General features: G+C 31.2%; 1 pseudogene; it reads left to right on the forward strand.

The window, feature by feature from the left end:
* Positions 1–5,463: 5,463 nt before the first annotated feature.
* Positions 5,464–5,582, forward strand: LOC136215790 (5S ribosomal RNA; annotated as a pseudogene).
* Positions 5,583–6,095: the final 513 nt, after the last annotated feature.

The raw sequence follows: 6,095 nt of genomic DNA on the forward strand, positions 1-6,095 counted from the left end.
GCCAATCAAAAACATTTTAATACCAATTAGTTTTTATTAAAACACGTTTAATAAATTAAACGGTATTAGGGCCCTGATTTTATTAAAAAATACCCGTGAAAAATTTTTAAAGATTAAAATCACTCCCGTTAAATCCAAAATTAGACATTCTGAATTTTTGACGGACCCGGGACAGCGACGGGGCTGCTGTCCGCATACAGCAGCCCTGTGGCTGCTGTCTAACGGACAACATTAGTGCTGCTGTCCGCCCAACAGCAGCCGCGGGGATGCTGTTCGCGGACAGCAGTCCCGCGACTGATATTCCGTGTCCGAAACTATTTTTTTAATCACTGTTTAATAAAAAATGCTGCTGTATTTCTTTATTTAATTTTCAATTATTTCAAAAATCATTTCAGAACCAAATAATACAAAATACAGACAGAAATAATAAATAGAAAACTTCCTAGAACAATTTCTACACGAGGAATTAATAGGAATTCTCAAAACTGATTTGGAAAAATAATAAAAACCAAATCTTATTAATTTTCAATCAATCAAAACGGACTAAACCATGGCTCTGATACCACTGTTAGGGATTATTGCCAGTTAATCAACTGTATCGCAGCGGAATTGCGGTTTAAAATTTATTTCTAATCCCTTTTAGTTTGATCTTTGTCCGTTAACCATTGATTGAATAAAACCTTTTGGATCCGGTTAAGGATAAAAACTTACCCGGACTGTCTCTTCTAGAGACGGCTGAAGAACCCACAAAGTAGTAAGATCTCCGTAGTCAGGTGCACAAACAGCTATCGAGCCAGAACCGGTGCTAGCCGAAGAACGGAGAATGAACTGGAGAGAATAAGTAATTTGCCAATAAAATCCCACTATATATGAATGGTGGCTGCGTTTTTTGTGTGTATTGCTTCTTCAAAGCAATAGGTTGGCCGAAATCATGTGTATTAGGTTAATTAAGGTTTTATTGTTTTAATTTATATATATAGTGTATTCCTAAACCTAATTGGTTTAGGGTTAATTGGTTAATTACAAAACTAATCCAATCCTAATCTAATTACATAAATAAATACCAATAATATTTATTCTATGCAATTAATTATGATTAGATTAAATTTAATTACCCCAATTAAACAAACAACACTAATTAATAAATTAACGTATTAGTTTAATTAATTATTCACCGAATACAATTTCATTAATTTATAAATTAATTAATTACATCCTACGAACTAATTAATCAATTAAACACTTAATTTCTAAGATCATTAATCAATTACCTTGATACAAAGTATCAATTAATCAATTAATTAACCATCAATTAATTACCTTGACATTTTACTGTCAACCAATCAATTAATTCTATCTCTCCAATGTACCGTTCTATAAGTTCTAACTCAGATGTTCGATGTGCACGATCCTATGGGACTGTCCTTAGCTAGCAGTGGGCTTATGGCTCACAGACAGTAAGTGGGTTCTAGCAAACCATTACTGCCCCTAACTAAGACAGAGTTTTAGCAGTCTAAAGATGCAGAGACCCTGTAGTTATCTCTTAACGTCTTTTACCATTTGATATCGATATTATAAACTAAAGGCATGGCGGCTGTCATCCTCTCTGATGTTTATGATATTTCTTGATCTTAAGTAGATTAATGAATCAGATAAGTAAACTACTTATCAGGGTGTGGCCACAAACTTATCAATCTCATTTATCAAGTGGCCTGTGATATCATCTCACTATTACATGAGTGGTAATTCAATCACTTCACTACCAATACCAACGTGTTCACTTGTTCACTCAATCATACCCGTATTTGACATCCTATTACAGACCTGTTAGGCGTATGTCAAAGTAAACCAGATCCCACATTGATATTATAATGAAATCTGGTCTGAAGACAGTTAGAGACCTACTTAAGAAAACTAATGACACAACCACCATGTAGTTTTCTCGGACGGATCGATCCAGTCACATGTATACAACATGTACCCATATTCACAACTGACTTATCAAGTGCTACGGCTAGTATCAACTACTACCATACAGTCATCGAATATACAAGTCTGTGGTCCTAATCATTCCCATGATAGAATAGACTTGGGATATTGTTTTACGATTATCAATCAATGGATTCTCTATTCATATTATAGCACAAGATATAAATGAATTAGATTAATGCCTTTATTAATGTAACACAAATAGTGTATTTATGCAAGAATAATCAAAAGCATAATACAATATACATAAACCAATGCCTAAGAACTAGGGCACACCAACAGTATCCCAATAAGTTTGAAAAAAGAGTGAAGATATACCATCGGGTCTCGGGGCTTTATCTAGGTGGATTTGGAAGATTGCTCTTTTAATTTCCTCCTCCCTGTATGGCAGGCACAGTGAATTCGCCTGAGAAGCTGAAATCTTGCTTTTCACACAACTTAGATACTCCTCAATTCCCTGTACTGTCCTAGCCGCAAACAGGTTCTGGTAGTACTGTTCCACCAAGTGCTCGATTTCTACTTCCGATTCAACCCATTCCCCACTCTCATTCTGTAGCCTTCTAATTCTGTTGGTACTTCTGCGGATGGTGGCCTGCGCGTGAAAGAATTTGGAGTTTCTGTCTCCCTCGCGAAGCCACGTAGTTCTAGCCCTTTGTCGCCACATTATCTCATCTCGAATTTGTAATTCAGCTAGTTCCTCTGTCAATTGGTTTGTCTGGCTCTGATCTACCTGCGTCGGATGTGCCTGTGCCTGTAGGAGTTCATCAGAAACAAATTGCATACGTTTTCGCATATTGCCAAATGCATCACGACTCCATTGATGCAGCGAGTTCGTAACAGTTTGGATTTTGGTTAATGTTGTTTCAGATTGATTTCCTCGTCTGCAACGAGTTCGTAACATTTTAAAGTTTTACCTTCAGCATTTACAAATTTTAAAATTTGGGTTGGTGCTAATGTAAAATAAAATGTGAAACTGATTAAGGAGCATATAAGGATCTAATCTAACTACCCATATACCTAATGGTCGGAGTTTATTATGTAACACAATTTTTAGTAGGTAAAAAGTATAATTAAACCCTTGAACTTTGACTGTTTTAAAAATTAAGTCCCTAATTATTTATTTTTCTAGATTGAATCATTGATCATTGATTCTATTATGGATTAAGCCCTTATTTAACTTTTTCGTCGAGTTTGGACTACATACATCGTTAGGGTGATTCGATTTGTTAACATGGACAAATAAAAATAAGAATTTCTTGACTAGAAGAGATAAAAATTAAAAACTAAAACGAAATTATAGAAATTAATTTTCAGTATATTCTTTTGAACTCGATTTTCTCCTATCCCATTTTATGATTTTCAATATTGGAATCGCCAAATCGATCTTCTCATCTCATAAACTCGACGAAAATGTTCAATAAAGGTCAAATTCATAATAAAATCAATGATCATGAGCTAAATATGGAAAAATAATTGATCAGAAACTTGATGATTAAAACGATAAAGTTTAGAGACTTAATTATACTTTTTGCCTTTTTCTTATTGATGAAGATTAAGGAGCGGATCAGAATTTAACTCTTTTTCCTTTGACTTTTAACACCGTTAGTCAATTTGGTATGTGTTTGCTAACGGAATGAAGTACATGGTACCACTTTGCAAACTTTTAAACCACACGGGTGTTGTTCGAAAATGAGTATAACCACAAGGTTTATTTTTGTACTTTTCCCTATTAACTATTATGTTTATTATTTTTTATTAAAAAAAGTTAATATTTTATTTTAATTGATTTTTTTAATATAGATATGCGCTTTGAGAAAATTACACAGAAATTCATATTTTAAAAACTATTTACAACTATGTCAAGTCATCATTTTGGATTATATCAAACTAGTAAAATCAATATTTTTAATATATTTTAAGGATTAGAATTTATAAATTAGAAGTCTAGAATATATTTGATAGGATTTATGATTTATGAATTGGAGTCTAGAATTTTTAAATGATAGTGTAAAATCATAATATATAGAGAATAATGACATATTAAGAATTAAGTTTGGTGATATGACTTAGTTGTAATTTTGTACTTAATTATGATATTCATGTATTTGACCCTTCCTTTTTCAGGCCCGAGCCCGGCTCTAATTAGTGTGGGCTTGGGTTGGGCTTGGACTTATCAGGTTTTATCAAAAGCCCGATAGGCCCGGTTCGAGCTCGGGAGAGAGAGGAGGGCTCTTATGAGAACCATCATCTTAGGTGATGACACTTCATTATGGTGAGAACACTAAAAACTACACCGTTTTGAGTATAAAAATTAATAAAAATCGCAGAATGCTACTAGCAGGATTCAAACCCAGACACTTCCACTTACACTCCACCATGCTTACCACTGAGACAATTGTTTTTCTTGTGCATTATTTCGCGCGCTGCGTAATATACCACTGTCCTTGTAGCTTCTATTGTTTAATATTTGACACATGCACTTATTAATATCGATTAAATGTGCATAATAATAAATTATTAATAGAAAAAAAAGAAATGTTCTTAATAATGAATTATTAATAGAAAAAAATCCAAAAACATGCTCCAATTTCTTATTTATTTCATTCCTCTATATTTTTTGTAATTTATGTTTTAAAATGTTAAGGACGATGTTTTAAATAATGTTACGTATGTTCTAAACTTTATAATTTGTGTTCTAAAAATTAAGTATAATGTTTAAAAAAATAAGTAAATATCTCGATCATTTTTGCATTTGTTCTATAATATAATTTATAACTCATGTTCGAAAAAACGTAACGCATGTTCTAAAAAACATAACGTATGTTCTAAACTTTTTAGTTTGTATTCCAAAAATTAAAATATATAATCTAACGTATGTTCTAAAAAAATATATCGTACGTTCTAAATTTCATAGTCCGTGTTCTAAAAATTAAAATATATGTTCCAACGCATGTTTTAAAAAATATATCATATGTTCAAAACTTTATAGTTTGTGTTTTAAAAATTAAAACATATGTTCTAAATTTCATGTCATAAGTTCTAAATATATTGTATGTTCTAAAAATATTTATATGATTTTATTAAAATATATAATATATTTTTATTTAAAAAATATAGTATTGGATTTTTTTAGCATCAGATGCACTTGATAATATATAAATAAAAGAATTGTATAATAAACAAATTAAAGCAAGTGTCCCAGCGGTAATACGCACGCGCTCCGCTCCTTCTACGTCTAGTCCCAGGCTCGAGTCGTTTCATTCATGTTCTCACATAACAAAGCGAAATAAATAAATAATAAAAAACGCATTGGTTATTAAGTCCTTCACCATTTAAATAGATAATTAAGTCATTAATTAATTATTTATAAATGCATTAGGCTTTTTTTGGATGTATCATTCAAATTTGGTTAAGTGACATGTGACGTGATACATAAATTGTTACACCAAATATTTCCTAATAATATTTTATGTTGGATGCGATCATACCAACATTAATGCACCAGATCCCATTAGAACGTCGAAGCTAAACGTGTTTGAGCGAAAGTAATATTAAGATGTGTGACCTCTTGAAAAGTCTTCGTGTTGCACGTCGAAACTTTTATTAAAAAAAAGATCATGTTATGTCAATCACTAAAATAATCTTATCACACTAATCACAAATTAACTATACCCTAATTTACTCTCAAAGTAAAACAATCAAATTGAATATGGAATCATCGTATCTTCATATTTTTCTCCATTTAGTTGAAAATAAAATGGGATAAGGTATAAAAAAATATCCCTAATGTTTACATATAGAAGCAATTTTACCCATAACATTTAAAATTATGCAATTTTATCCATAATATTGGCAAGTTAGGTCAATTTCAGACATCATTATACAACACAAACATTTTGTTTCTTATTCTACACGAATTGCATATCCGTTATTTCTAGAAAAAAGATTTCATATTTTTTTTATGATTTAATAACAGAATTAGATATTTATATTTTTAAATTTGGTGAAAATATTTAATTTTTTTTTGTCCAAATCGTACAAAATACAATATATTTTTTTTGAACTTTTTTCACGTCTAATCATATGTTTGTGATTTATTACTAATT

The sequence above is a fragment of the Euphorbia lathyris genome, chromosome 1 (assembly GCF_963576675.1).
Source record: "Euphorbia lathyris chromosome 1, ddEupLath1.1, whole genome shotgun sequence".
Taxonomy (NCBI): domain Eukaryota; kingdom Viridiplantae; phylum Streptophyta; class Magnoliopsida; order Malpighiales; family Euphorbiaceae; genus Euphorbia; species Euphorbia lathyris.